The sequence below is a fragment of the Anolis carolinensis genome, chromosome 3 (genome assembly GCF_035594765.1).
Source record: "Anolis carolinensis isolate JA03-04 chromosome 3, rAnoCar3.1.pri, whole genome shotgun sequence".
NCBI classification, from domain to species: domain Eukaryota; kingdom Metazoa; phylum Chordata; class Lepidosauria; order Squamata; family Dactyloidae; genus Anolis; species Anolis carolinensis.
Window position 1 is genome coordinate 241,033,523 of NC_085843.1, and position 15,909 is coordinate 241,049,431.

General features: G+C 42.8%; 1 protein-coding gene across 2 annotated transcripts in view; it reads right to left on the reverse strand.

Moving 5' to 3' along the window:
* The window catches only part of ephb1 (EPH receptor B1), an 802,587-nt gene that overhangs the window by 38,225 nt on the left and 748,453 nt on the right, over nt 1–15,909 (reverse strand). For both annotated transcript variants that reach the window (XM_062976501.1, XM_062976500.1), the window contains exon 17: nt 12,479–12,688. The gene's annotated coding sequence lies outside the window, so the exon portion shown is untranslated. The remainder of the gene's footprint in view (nt 1–12,478; nt 12,689–15,909) is intronic.

Genomic DNA, 15,909 nt, shown 5'->3' on the forward strand with positions numbered 1-15,909 from the left:
GAAAGGAAGACAGAGCCCCTTCTACACTTCTACCATATAAAATCCAGATTATTTGCTTTGAATTGGATTTTATTGCAGTGTAGACTCATATAATCCAAATCAAAAGAGATAATGTGGATAATCTGGATTATATTGCAGTGTAGAAGGGACCAGACAGATGGATGCAGAAACTGTTGTTTACTAATTCCTACATACAAAAAAAAGGTATTTGCATCTGTGTTGGAATCTCTGGGGTGCATCAGGTTAAACCCCTGCTCTGCTGAACTTGCTGACCAAAAGCTCGTCGGTTTGAATCTGGGAAGCGGGTGAGCTCCCACTGTTAGCCCCAGCTTTTGCCAACCTAGCAGTACGAAAGCATGCAAATGTGAGTAGATCAATATGTATCACTCTGGCCGGAAGGTAACAGAGCTCCATGCAGTCATGCCGGCCACATGACATATGAGGCGTCTACAGACAATGTCAATTCTTCAGCTTAGAAATGGAGATGAGGACCAACCCCCAGTCAGACACGACTAGACTTAATGTCAAGGAAAAATCCTTACCTTTACCTTTACATCTGTGTTGCGCTTTAGAGGTATAGATTAGGGAATAGAAATACTTTGTTTCCACCAGACAAGAACTATTTATGAACTCTGATCAGAGGCAAAAATCAATCTTTGTACCTGACATTGGATGGAATTGTTAGAGAAGTGTCTTGGCTGCCTCTTTGTTCTGCTTTGTTATCTTCCTTACTGGTATCTAAGAACACCACTTTCTTTCATAAATGGAATTTCCCATCCATTCAGAAGGCTGGACCAACTAGGAGGAAGCAAACAGCATAATTTTGAAGACCCTTTTCTATTGCTGTTCCCAGGACTCTGTGTTTTGCTCTCTAACTTGTAAACAGAACTCAATGCTACAGGTATGCGGTCCTACTGCTCATTCTTATGCAGGGCCAGCCCTAGGTAATTTTAAAGTGTAAGCAAGCAGTTTTTTTGGTGTCTCCCCCCCCCCCCCCGCCCAAACCAATCACTGACAAATACCGTAAAAGATAGAAGGTAGAGGTGAATAGAATATATGTGTGTGTATATATATGAGGCACATATGGTCCCTGCATATGTGTGTGTGTGTGTGTGTGTGTGTATACACACACACACACACATACACACAATGTGGAGAATATGTGGCAAGGTAGATAGATAGGTAGGGATCCACGGCAGAGGAACCTTCCTGGGACGAAGGCCTAATAATAATAATAGTAATAAATCATCCCAGCAAAGGATTCCTTCAGGCAGGAAGCAGTCAAGCTTTGAAGCTGAAAGGCTATTCAATGCTCATCAAGGTGGGCAGTTGAAACATTCATACCTGCCTCCAACAGACAAGAGTTCTTTCTTTCTACCACCCTAGACCTTCTGCAGATATATGAACCCCACTTGACTAGTTTCCAACCACTGAAGATGCCTACCATAAATGTGGGCGAAACATCAGGAGAGACTGCTTTTGGGACATGGGCCATACTCACAGCAACCCAGACAACACTTTAACTGCCATGGCCCAATACTCAATTGAATCCTGGGAGTTATATTTTGCTGAGACATCAGCATTCTTTGGCAGAGAATACAAGAGATCTTGCAAAGCTAGAAGAGAGACCTTGTTGTGTACCAGTTCTTGGCATTGCGAATCAAACGAAGAATTTATGTTCTGTATTATTATAGATATTGTGCATTATTCGCTTCGATGGTTCACAACAGCGTCAGGTAAAGTGTATATTGAGGTGTATATTGGAATGCAACCCCCATCATCCAAAATAAACAGTGCTGATGGATGATGGGATGCACAGTCCAGGAAACATCTGGAGGGCCCCAAGTTCTCTCCATCCTTGACTCTGTAATAAAGTGAAGGTGTTGACAGGAACCAGTGCCACGTAAGGCCCTGGACAACGATTCTGGAGAACAGAGTTTGAATCCTGTTCAGCCACATACTCTTTTAACATCAGGAAAAACACATAATAGGATCAGGAAAAACACATAATAGGATCGCCATAAGTTGGAAACTATTTGAAGGCAAGCAGCAACAAGAGACCAAATGCAAAAAAAGAATAGACTTCTTACACCTTTGATAATAAATGAAGAGGGAAACTAATATAGACAAGCCACATCTCTTAAATTCTATTACGTACCTGTTAAAGGGACAGGAGCTTCCTGAACCTCACCTTATGAAGTTTTCAATATACTCAGTTTTATATATATATATTATTTTGAATGTTTTTTATCAGAGTTGTCTTTTATGATTTTTTTAAAATTTTATTTTAAAAGAGGCCACATGGGCCATCTAGTCTAAGCCTCTGCCATGCAGGAAAAGCACAATCAGAGAGTTGCTGTGAGTTTTCCTGGCTGTATGGCCATGTTCCAGAAGCATTCTAAAAGACCCCCAGTGACGCAATGGGTTAAACCCTTGTGCCGCAGGACTGCTGACCGACAGGTCAGTTGGAATCCAGGGAGAGCACAGATGAGCTTCTTCTGTCAGCTCCAGCTTCCCATGCGGGGACATTAGAGAAGCCTCCCACAAGGATGGTAAAACATCAAAACATCTGGGCGTCCCTTGGGCAACATCCTTGCAGACAGCCAATTTTCTCACACCAGAAGCAACATGCAGTTTCTCAAAAAGAAGCATTCTCTCCTGATGTTTCACCTGCATCTATAACAAGCATCCTCAGAGATTGTGAGGTCTGTTGGAAACTAGGCAAGAGGCGTGTATATATCTGTGGAAAGTCCAGGGCTCGCTCCCTTCGCAGCCCTGGCTCCAACTCTGCGCTTCTGGGAGCGCGGGAGGGAAGAGTGACATGAGAGGGGCCAGGGAGAAGGAGGAGGAAGCAGCGGTGGCCAAATTAGGTGCTTAACCTGGGCTGCACGGGGCTGCAAAGGGAGCAAGCCCAGGCCAGAGGGAAAGAGGGAGGAGGGGAGGGGGCTGGGCTCTTCTTCCACCATGGCACAGCCTCCCTCCGTCCCTCCAATGGGTGAGGCCCTGACCCTCCGGAGGGAAAGCTTCATCTGCGATGTCTGCACAGAGCCTCCTCAACAGCGTCTTCTCCTGCTCCTCGGCCCCTCCAGCTATGAAGAGCCTCTCCAAGCGGAGGTTCCACCAGACCGGCAGCCTGGATCTGGCAGTGTTCTCCTGCGGCCGAGGAGGCGGCCCTTACGTGGCAGAGTGCCTGGCAGCAACAACAACATTCTCCTCCCTGGCCCCCTTGTACCCTCCCGCCTTGCCCCAGGGGCCTGCGCCTTGCTCTCCACAGCCAGCACCACCCGTCACTTTGAGCACGAGGCTGCAGACGTTGGGCCCCCGCGCAGGAAGCGGTACACGGCCTGGGAGCTGCCTTTCCTCACCCGCGTGTCCTCTGCCCTGAGCAGTGCGGCACCGTCTAGAGGAGGGCACCTTCCGCAACTGAATACGTTGCGTATGCCTTGTGCCGCCTCTGTTCTTATGATTACAAGAAGTCCTCAACTTACTGACATCTTATAAAACAGAATTAGGAGGAAAATAGCTTTTCTTTGCACTCTGTGAAGATCATCTGATTAATTGTTGCCTTCCTGGTTTTGAACTGGACTGCACATTGTATGTGGGAATGATTCAAACACCTCATTAAAAAGTCAAATTCTTCCTTTCTTAGCCACATTCATCACTTTCCTTGTGGTCTCTTCCATTAGAACAATTGTGACTACAAACTCTATAGACTCATAAAGAAACATTTTATATTACTTGGCAAAGCAGGAGTGAGCATGAAGTAGATCTCGCTGGATGATTTGTAGATAATCACTGAGGATCTCTGATCCCCAGCAGTTTATCTATTGCAGCGATTCCCACCCTCCATCCCAGCAAGACTACAGAAACAAAGAAAGTCTGTGTGTTGTCAGGGAAGGCGAATAAATAAATTTGTATTTGAAAGAACTCCTAAGTTTGAAAACACATCTATTGGACTGAGAGACAGATGATCTCTTTCCTTAATACTGAGTGTATGACTGCTCAGAAGTGTTTCAGTTCAATAGGTTTCACTATTATCTGAGATTTTGTGATTCAAAAATACATCCAGGAATATATATTCCATTAATATGGTGGTACAGTAGAGTCTCACTTATCCAAGCTAAACGGACCGGCAGAAGCTTGGATAAGCGAATATCTTGGAAAATAAGGAGGGATTAAGGAAAAGCCTATTAAACATCAAATTAGGTTATGATTTTACAAATTAAGCACCAAAACTTCATGTTATACAACAAATTTGACAGAAAAAGTAGTTCAATACGCAGTAATGTTATGTCGTAATTACTGTATTTACAAATTTAGTACCAAAATATCACAATATATTGAAAACATTGACTACAAAAATGGCTTGGATTATCCAGAGGCTTGGATAAGTGAGGCTTGAATTAGTGAGACTCTACTGTAGTACCATACAAAAATTGTCAGAATGGCCAAATTTCTTCAAATGACAACAATGTATCATGAAAGCCTTATTCTTTGTGCAAGTATAACACTCAGTGATAGTTTATATTGCAAAAAGAATACTGTTATGCTCTCATTATGAGCAACACATTACAGTGTTTTTATTTGTGATGCAATAATTTGTCACATTTTACTTTCAAGCTTTGCATAGAACCGATAGTGATTCTCTGCATTCTCATTTACAGCTACTATTACTTTATCCTGCAGTGAGAATTTGGTTCTTATACTCTGCAAATAATGTCCACTTTTGCTGAGACATTTTGGGGAGAAATCATGAAAAGCTGGGTGAATATAGCCAGCAGCACATATTCTTATTCCTGATGAGTCTCACCCCCAATAAAACAAAAGCCCCTTCCACACAGCTGTATAAAATCCACATTGAACTGGATTATATGGCAGTATGGACTCAGATAATCCTGTTCAAAACAGATATTGTGGATTATCTGCCTTGATATTCTGGGTTATATGGCTGTGTGGAAGGGCCCACAGAAATATCATTTAGAGGCTAAGCAACTAATAGGATAATGAGTATTATGATAGTAAGTGCATGAAATTTTGATGGGTTGTAAAGAAATTTGATTTACAAATAAATCTCATAAAGGGGTATTGGAACTATTTGCCATTATTTATAAAAGCAGGAGTTGTTAGTGTTACTATCTATAATATGTTCCCCTATGGATCCTATAGAGTTCCTGATCTTCTATTTTCTCTATGCTGTTTCCATTCTAGAACACAACAGCATCACACTAAACGTGTATCAGTACAGCAAAGGGCTTCAGGTTTTAGTACAGCTATGCTCTGCATAGTGTGGCAAATTCACTTGGCATGGGCTGCTAATCCTCCCTCTTCCATGCTATTTTGCTCAGCATAACAGTCTTTGAGGATACAATTTCCACTAGAACTTGTTAACAATTCATAACTATTGGCTTGATAATGGGGGGGGTCATTAAATTAGTCGCTGATCCAGACTCTCCGAAGGAAAACATATTCTTCACAAAATGGAAGAATTATAAGCAAACCTCACTAAGCAAGTAAAAATAGAAGCAGTGGGGGTAGGTGTTTTCTGTCATAGAAGATCTAAAGCTGTCAGAAATTGAGCTTTGATATTGTTCTTTATACTTTTCACTTGTCATCCTTAAAGGGCCCCTGCTGCAAATGTAGTCAAAGCAAAATTCATTATGTCTTCTAGCAATTTCAAATTAATAACTGAAGCTAGACAGGTCATGAGAAATGAAACTAAAAATATGGTAAACCTACTCAACAATTCCTGGTCTCCAGATGCCTTCGACATGGACCAAGTATTCCTAGCATAGCTAATGTATTTTAAAATGTAGATTTAGAGGCTATGTTCTCTTGAGTCCTCAGATTCCAAAGTAAAGATCATCCATGCTATAGTATTTCTGATTTATCTGTATAGTTGTGAAGACTGGACAGTGATAAAGGCTGACAGGAAGAAAATGAATACATTTGAAATAAAGAATGGTACCACAGGAGAGTTCGATGTATACTACAAAATGCCAAAATTAAAAAGTAGGGAGGGGTCGTAAAGCAAATGAAGCCTGAATTCTCCCTCAAAGTAAAAGATGACTAAACTGGGGGTATTTTATTTTGGACATATGAAATGAAAGGGTTTATCTTTAAAAATATATGATAATGCTTGCAAAGTGGAAGACAGCAGAAAAAGAAGAAAATGGCTTTACAGGAAGCCATTCAGTTAGCAGTGGTTTCCAACCTTTGGGCCTCCAGGTGTTTTGGACTTCAATTCCCAGAAATCCCAGCCAGTTTACCAGCTGTTAGGAACTGTGGGAGCTGAAGTCCAAAACACCTGGAGGCCCACTGAGTTAAAGAAACCTGATTTTGCAAAACCTGAGCAAGGAATCTTAGAGTGTCCAATTCATAGCATTACCAGAAGTAGAAGCTGACTTGTCCACACTCAGCAAAATTCAATATTGCCTTCAATATGTTGGGAATAGTGGGACTTGCTACATTTGTCTTGTGCAATGTGTGAGAATTTTGTCCTTTTCATATTTTGGAGCTCTCTGTGGTGCAGTGGGTCAACCACTGAACTGCTGAACTTGCTGGCTGAAAGGTTAGTGGTTTGAGTTTGGGGAGCGGGATGAGCTCTCACTGTTAGTCCCAGCTTCTGCCAACCTAGCAGTTTGAAAACATGTAAATGTGAGTAGATCAATAGGTACCACTTTAGTGGGAAGGTGACAGCACTCCATGGAATCATGCCAGCCACATGACCTGGGTGGTGTCTACAAACAACGTTGGCTCTTCGGCTTAGAAATGGAGATGAGCACCCAGGGCCGGCCCCACTCATGCGGCAGCTGACGCCGCCGCCTCGGGCGCAGGCCCGGGGGGGCGCCGTCAGGCTGGGCGGGAGGCGGGGCACCGCCCTGACGGTGCCCCGCCTCCCGCCCAGTGCGCCCTGGCCCGTCTGGCCTGCTAGAAAAGGCCAGACGGGCGAGCGGGAGTAGCGTGGGAGGCGGGGCCAGCTCTGACGCCGCTCCCCCCCCCCCGCCCAGCGTGCCTTGGCCCTGCCTCCCACGCAGCGTGGGAGGCGGGGCCAAGGCACGCTGGGCAGGGGGGGGGGGGAGCGGCGTCAGAGCTGGCCCCGCCTCCCACGCTACTCCCGCTCGCCCGTCTGGCCTTTTGTAGCAGGCCAGACTCAGCGGAGGTTTCTCCAGGCCGCGATTGCGGCCTGGAGGAACCTCCGCTGAGTCTGGCCTGCTACACAAGGCCAGACGGGCGAGCGGGGGTAACGTGGGAGGCGGGGCCAGCTCTGACGCCGCCCCCCCGCCCAGCGTGCCCTGGCCCCGCCTCCCACGTTGCGTGGGAGGCAGGGCCAAGGCACGCTGGGCGGGGGGGGGGAGCGGCGTCAGAGCTGGCCCCGCCTCCCACGTTACCCCCGCTCGCCCGTCTGGCCTTGTGTAGCAGGCCAGACTCAGCGGAGGTTCCTCCAGGCCGCAATCGCGGCCTGGAGAAACCTCCGCTGAGTCTGGCCTGCTACACAAGGCCAGACGGGCGAGCGGGGGTAACGTGGGAGGCGGGGCCAGCTCTGACGCCGCCCCCCCGCCCAGCGTGCCCTGGCCCCGCCTCCCACGTTGCGTGGGAGGCAGGGCCAAGGCACGCTGGGCGGGGGGGGGGGGAGCGGCGTCAGAGCTGGCCCCGCCTCCCACGTTACCCCCGCTCGCCCGTCTGGCCTTTTGTAGCAGGCCAGACTCAGCGGAGGTTCCTCCAGGCCGCAATCGCGGCCTGGAGAAACCTCCGCTGAGTCTGGCCTGCTACAAAAGGCCAGACGGGCGAGCGGGGGTAGCGTGGGAGGCGGGGCCAACTCTGGCCCCGCCCCCCCGCCCAGCGTGCCCTGGCCCCGCCTCCCACGCTGCGTGGGAGGCGGGGCCAGGGCACGGGGGGCGGGGCCAACTCTGGCCCCGCCCCCTCACTATTCGCCCTGGCCCCGCCTCCCACGCAGCGTGGGAGGCGGGGCCAGGGCACGCTGGGCGGGGCCAGGGCGCCGGTGGCGGGGGCGCTTTTCAGCACCCCCGCTTTACATCAAAAAATATCTCCGGCCGGCCCTGTGAGCACCAAACCCGAGTCAGACATGACTAGACTTAATGGCATGTGAAATCCTTTACCTTTACCTTATATTTTTATAAGGATCTGCACCAATCTTTTTAATGAAGAAATCAAATTAAGATGGGAGATTCTGAACCCAGAGACTGGCCTATCACTATTGTGGTGCACAAAATTAATGTTCAGACATTCTCCCTCCCAAGGAAAAAAATGTTATTCTCACTTTACATTTTCAGGGGTTTTTTTTTTTCATCAACTGAATGGTCTGTAGTCTTACACTTTGTTGGTACAATCTCAAACATGTAGTACGCCTTGGAGAATGTTAATAATAACATGAAAATGGCTTTTATGACTCTCAAGGGAATCCACATAAAGTAAATGTTTCAAATTCATTCTAAATGTCACTTTAGGTGTAATTCTGCAACAGATCTACTACCTTAGATCTGTTTGGATACAGTGCTAAAATTCAACAGCACCCCATGCTTGTCTAAACCAAGGGAACAGTAAGAAAGTATCAGCACGCAGCAAGTAGCATCTAAAATGCATTCCACTGAAGAGAGATCAGTAATGAATGAAACACCAAAGCTGCTACAGTTCATGAGTTGACCACAAAGCAAAAGCCCTGAGGCATCACTTCTGGCTCTTTTCCCCCTATTTGCCTAAATAAGTCTCTTTTCCTTATTTGGTTCTGCATTTCAATCCCAGCAGGAGGTTCAGTGTCTCCACCCTGTGCCCATCAGAATGTAAATTCAAGAGGAAAGATTGCACCTCATCACTTCTGCCGAATTGGTTTCCTAATTGATGCGGCACATTTTAACAAGCAATCATGAAGAATTTTGTTGGAAAAAAAGAGAGAGAGAGAGAGAGAGACGGGAGGGGGAAATGGGCACCTTCAGTGTTCAGGCTGTTAACTGTAATTAGCCTGGTTTCTGAGATGTAATTATCTTGCAATCTCAAGGCAAACACCCTGGAGGGGAGCTGCACAGTTAAAGACAATGTGGCATTAAAAATAAATTATTAGAATGATGCCCACTCATTGCTGCTGCTGCTGCTTAAGGAGCCGGCTGTGTTTCCTTTTCTTATTTAGGAAACTATATTCAGGTGCCTATTACTTATCTAGCCCACCCATCTCATGAAGTGGTATATGTTTCCTTCCCAGTTATAAAATACATAAGGGAGTTTAGGTGGGAAGAGAGATAGAATATATCCCTGACACATCAGGAAGCACTGTTTTGCTTTGTCACCCTGCTATTAGAAAACCACTATATTTGTGAAGGAATTTAATTTTTTTTCTGGCTATTAAATAGATCACACTTGACTAAGTGTTTTAGATGTTTGAAAACAAATGAGTTATAACAAGAGTCTGATGCAGAGGAGAAAAGATAGATCAACTAAATGCTCATGGTATCTTTGTTTCAAGAGTCCCATTCGCAAAGATATCAAGGCCATAACTGGTGGTTGTTGTGCTTCATTTCCAGGAAAAGAAGACCAGGGACTCAAGTTTGTCAGAAAAACACTCATTGAGGAACAATTTCTCCTCATTCTTGACGTGGAGGAACATTTCTGAAGGTACTTCAAAATTAGTGAAAGACACTCCGGTCCAACTGGGGACACATACTGTTTATGTTTACTTCATAATGACTGAAAAAGGTGCTATGGCTGAATTGTAGCAAACATTAAGCTTGTCATTTATTGCTAGGGGGTGGATGAATGGAAGTTTTTTTCTTCAGTACTACACTCAGGAGAGGTAGTTGACTGGTGCCATATTTCTAATTTGTATGCAAAGTATGCTGTAGTTGTCTTTTCCCCAGCTATTTATTCTGCTAGCATCTTTTTGTGAATTCACTTCTATTGCATTTCCATATCCACTTATGTATTTCTCTTGTAGGTAGCAGAGCACTAGATGTTGCACGTCTCCCACTAATATATTGACCCTATTTCCTATAACTGGAAAGTCATTTTCAAATCACTTTCCACAAAAAGGGGATACCACCAATGACTACAGATTGGAAGAATAATGAAAAATATTCAAAAATGGAAAGAACCCTGCACTATTACCTTGTTAAAACAGCTCAGTTGACTCCCAGTTTATTTTGCAGCTAGTTTTAACATATAAAGCTCTAAATGGATCCGGTCCACGCTATCTGACAGACTATCTCCCTATATGTGAGGTCCCCAGGAGAGGCCCTTTTTCAGTCTCACATCCATCACAAGCACAGCAAGAGAAAAGTTTTTTTCTTTCATCTCTTGGAGTTGCAAGAGTAGGCTTTTTCAGCGGCTGTACTTGGGTTCCTGAACTCCCTTTCCAAAGAGGCCAGAATGGATCCCTCCTTATTGTCCTTCCACTATCAGGCTAAATTTTACTGTGAAACATATATATGTTTACAAAATGGGCTTGGGTAGAGATGTTTAACTAATTTCACTGAGGGCCCCATCAGCCTTATGGTTGCCTTCAAAGGGCCATTCGTAAGTGTAAGACTATTTAAATGTAACTATGTTGTCCTGGCATTGAAAACTTTGTGGGCCATATAGAATTATATGGGGAGCCAAATTCAGCTTTTCATTTGACACATATTGGCTAGGGGGGCTGCAATTGTTTTAATTATACTGTTTTAACTGCACTGTTTTATAACAACAACAACAACAACAACAACAACAACAACAACAACAACAACAACAACAACACTTTATTTATATTCCACCCTATCTTCCCAGGGGACTCAGGGCAGATAACAGTTTTTTTAATAGTTTTTAATCTTTAGAACTGCATTTTATCCTCTTAACTAGATATTTCAAATACTTCGATAATGTGACTGGTTTAATTCTATTGTAGTGTTCAGCTTTTGTATGTTTTTAACTGTATTACTATTTTAAACTACAAGCTACCTTGAGACACACTTCTGGGAGAAAGTAGAAGGAGGGGTATCAATGTTCTGGTTTGTCAAGAAATGTTAGTTAGGAGATCTATGAACTGACAAAAAATCTGCATAGTTCAAGACTTATTTTATACAAAATTTGCAGAGAGTAGGTTTGTTCAGAAAACTATGTAAAAAACACAGCAAGCAAATTTTGTATTGAATAAGTCACAAATGGTAAATAGTTTTTGAAAACTGCAATTTTCAAAGATATTCTCAACATGAGAGACAAACTGCAAGGTTGCTTCCTTCAAGAAGATCATTAGAAAAATATTACATACCATCAATGGAAGAAAAAAGAGTTTGGCAAAGTTTAATTTTAAATGATGACAACTCCCAGAATCTGCTGGTTAGCATGCTCACTGCAGGATTCTGGGTGCTGTCATCCAACTTTAACTTTTCCAAACTCTGAAGAGAAGTGTCTAATTTAGTTCCGAGATCAGCAACTTGAAGTTCTATTTCCTTTAAAACTACAAGAAAACTAGTGAGTTTTGAATAGCAACTGGGTTGAAGGTGGGCCTTATATCTTTGCCATTTAGAGATTCATTTCAACCTCCAAAGCAGAAGATAGGTGGCTCAGGACCACATCACATGAGGCTTAGCCTCAGTTCTATGATGGACCAGGTAGGCGCCCGACAGAGCCCATCACATGATGCAGGGCTACTTCCGGTGGAGCTCTGTCCTTGAAGTATCTTATGATGGAAACCTGAGAACATGGGTGACTACCTGGTGAAAGTCAGGCAGAAGTCTGGCAGTGATGATTTCCCACATGTGATGGGGAAGGGAGTGATGTGTGGCATGGGGCAATGGTTACCCTCACTGCCTTCTGGACTTGCCTTACTGCTCCACAGATCTCCCTGCTGTTCCCCGGCTTGAGGACCTCATTGTGATGATGTCCTTATACTTGTGGTGGTGTCTAATAAATGGGCAGCACACTTTATTCCTATCAGCCAAAGACATGTTCAGAGTTATGATATTCTGAAAGCTGCCTTTTGCTTTCTACATCTCATCTGCACCTCCATCAAGAATTTGGAAACTTCTTCCTCTTAACCACAATTGCACTGAAAAACTTCCTCTTCTGAATTGCAAAGTTGGATAGATAACTTTTGGCTCTCTAAATTTCAGGGACTTAAATTCCCCTAGTCCCCTGCCTTGGGATTTTGGAGTTAAAATTGAAAACATTTGTAGGGCTCAGACTTCCTTTCTACTATTTGAAAGGGCTAAAAGTTACCTATATACAAGCCCATAGTCTTCTGGGAATCTGTGGAAAATGAAAGTTATAATTCTAAAATATGGGGCAGAACAGAAGGAATTTTATGGACACAGAATGATCATAAGCCACCATTTTCCAAAGAATACAGTTCTCTGTGTTTAACACAGGAGGCAACCATGGTCATTCTTCTTTTACTAGTATGCAATTAATATACGCCTTTGGATCGGAAGCTAGACTGAAAAAAGGCAAGAACTTTTATAACAGTTTTAATGGCAAGAGCTCCTCTTGGGTCTACCTCATAATTCTTCATAGAGCAGGAAGCAACTCCATTGTCTTCTTTTCTTCCTCTTCGCCTCCTATCTAGTCACTCACAGGATGCACAGAGCGAATCTGGAGAGCCCATTAAAAGCCACTCATCTGGAAAATAGTCTCTGGGCCTTGCGCTCACACTGGGGTCTTCTTTGCGGCTGAGAGCAATCTGACAGCAGCAACGGCAGCAGCATGTCTGTGGGGAGAAGATGGGGTTGTTAACAGCTTCACAGATAGAGCGTGTGGCAGTTTTCATAAAGTGATTAATAATTAACATGCCAAGCCCATTCAGATCTATTGAGGCTATAGACAGAATTTATTTCCAAATGAATCATTCACCGCACACATGCATGCATGAACACATCTGACATATTGTTCCACTGGAAAAAGAAACCAAAGCAGCAACAGAAAGACATCACTTTTATTTGAGGATGGAAAAATCTGTCTGCTTTGCTTACAATCCTGCATATGAATGAATGTATGAATTATGATATGCATGTCTCTGTGTATGTGCCTTCAGGTTGCCTGTGACATATGGTGACTCCATTAATGTCATAAGGGTTTCTTAGGCAAGGAATACTCAGGTGCTTTTGCTAGTTCCTTCCTCGGAAATATAACCTATAGCACCTATACCAAAACAAAACTTTCTCCCATAGCCAGCCAACAAATTCTATAATGACAACTACACCTTTTTATTAATGTTTTTATTGGATTTTATATTCATAATGACAACTATACCCAACCTATTCATTAGCATGCTGTATCTGCACTGACAATTTAACATGATTTGAGTGTTTGATTAAAAGTTTGGGATAATATTTGGTTATGTAAATCCATTAAGAGATCTTAGCCAGGCTCACACTCACTCCACCTAATGTATCCCGCTTCCATCTCCCCGAAGGGACTCGGGCAGCTTACATGGGGACAAGCCCAATCAACATAGTTTAAAATAGCACAATAAAGTTTGTAGAACAACATTATATAACAATATAAAGTGAACAACATCATAACACTGTATAAAACAGCCATCGAGCAAACAACCAGTAGCCTGATATAGTAAACATTTAGTGGGCTCAGGTGGGCAGGATGGTGCAATTGGTTGCAAGGACAGGGCTGATGGATAAAGTGCAAAATGGAGTTCTTCATTAGTTCTCTTCTTGAAGGAAGCAACAACTGATAATTTTATCAATTTTCTTCTGCTCAGAGAAAAAGTCTTCAAAAGCCATGCAAGCTTTTAAAGCTTATTGGCAGATCTCTACATGCAAAATTCACATGTGATTGTTTTCCCTATAAAGCAGCAGCTTTTATACATGAAATAGTATTTGCTGTACAGAAAAAAAACAGTTCTACAAAGTGATGCAGTTTCTTGCAATAAACTGCTGGTTTTGTTTGGGTTTTTTTTTTTGGCAAAAAACACCCATGTGCAATTTTTGCAGAGAATTAAGTCCCAAATGGCAAGAATTTGCATCAGTGATTCTTCTCATTGGGATTTCTCAACAAAAACTCCACACTGGGGTGTAGTTTTTAATGATAATGATATAGGTAAAAGGTAAAGGTTTCCCCTGACGTTAAGTCCAGTCATGTCCGACTCTGGGGGTTGGTGCTCATCTCCATTCTAATCCGAAGAGCCGGCATTGTCCGTAGACACCTCCAAAGTCATGTGGCCGGCATGACTGCATGGAACGCCGTTACCTTCCTGCCGGAGCGGTACCTATTGATCTACTCACATTTGCATGTTTTCGAACTGCTAGGTTGGCAGAAGCTGGAGCTAACAGCAGGCGCTCACTCCGCTCCCCGGATTTGAACCTGGGACCTTTCGATCTGCAAGTTCAGCATCTCAGTGCTTTAACACACTGAGCCACCGGAGCCTCCCTGATAATGATATATGTATATGATTATTTTTATGCTTACTTATATTTATGTAATTTGTGTTTTATGCAATGTGTCAATTTATTGCTTATATGTTGGGTTGTGGGATGATGGTTTTCTTTATTATGTAGTGTATGTGTGTGTGTATTCACAGCTTTGAGTCCCATTCATGGGAGAAAAGCAGGATAAAAGTAAATAACAACAACAACAACAACAACAACAACAACAACTGGAGTTTCTCAACATTTGAAAACCATATTATTCAACCATTAAAAAAGTATTATTTCCATCACTACTGATTGAGAGGAAGACAGTGAGATGTCTCCTATGAATATATGTTAACATGAAGTTGACTTAAAGGCATATAGTAACCACAAAAACAACAATTTGCATTAAAGATGAGGACCTACTTTAAAAACTCTTTGACAATTCTTCAAATGTAGCTGAAACCTGCAGTTCAACATTTAAGTTTCTAGAACAATGTGATAAAAGTAGATCCATTGGATATTTGATTATGTTGACAATCAGTATATTGTCAACATAATCAATTTGCCTCTCATCTCTGCTTCATGAAACAATCACATAATGATGTTTTCTTCTTTAATGTATGAATTTTAATATTGTAGGTTGATGACTATTATTTTCACTTCAACTTATATGTTCTTTTCTAATCTCATTTAAAACAAATCACAAAAATATGTTAATGCTGCAAACAGAAGGCTGCCAGGTTCAACTTTCAGTTTTGTGACATAACTGATGATCATATGTCTACATGCCTTTTATCATTATGGCATTAGAGATTGCTAGATGGGTTTATTGAAAGGTCACGTTATTTCACACATACCTTTGATAATATACATTCTACTCTTTTTTTAAAAAATCCATATGCATATGAACATTTATAGCTATTTAATAAATATTTATATACTTGAATTATTAAATATTAAATATGTATATGCCTCACAGCCTCTGAGGATGCCTGCCATAGATGTGGGCGAAACGTCAGGAGAGAATACTTCTGGAACATGGCCACACAGCCCGAAAGACATACAACAACCATGTTTGAATTTTTTTTTTTTAAATGGAGGCATCATGAAAAGATGACTTAGTAACCTTAACTGAGCATTCACTTACTGTACTGCAATTGAATGTAAAGGGATCCGAAAAAAACTCAGGTATTTCAAAAGTTAAACAATCAAAGCCTTAGGCCTGGATAAATGGATTTGTCAGTTTAAATTTCTCCCACATTTAAATGGCTATTTCACTCCCAAATATGTTAAATTATTATAAAAAACAATACTGAAAGTGAAAATGCTGATGTATTCCTACTGTTATTAGGAAAACATAAAATATATATGATAATAAGCAAGTTAATGGCTTCACCAGTACACAAGGGGGGCGGGGAAGCATTGCTGGACATGATGCAGAACACTTTTCTGCAGTTTGCAATTGCCTGTAAATTGGAATGATATCCCCCTCCTCCTTCCAGATTTAATTTATTTAGATCATGCCTGGCTAGTGCAGAAAAATCACAGGCTTCAGGAAGGC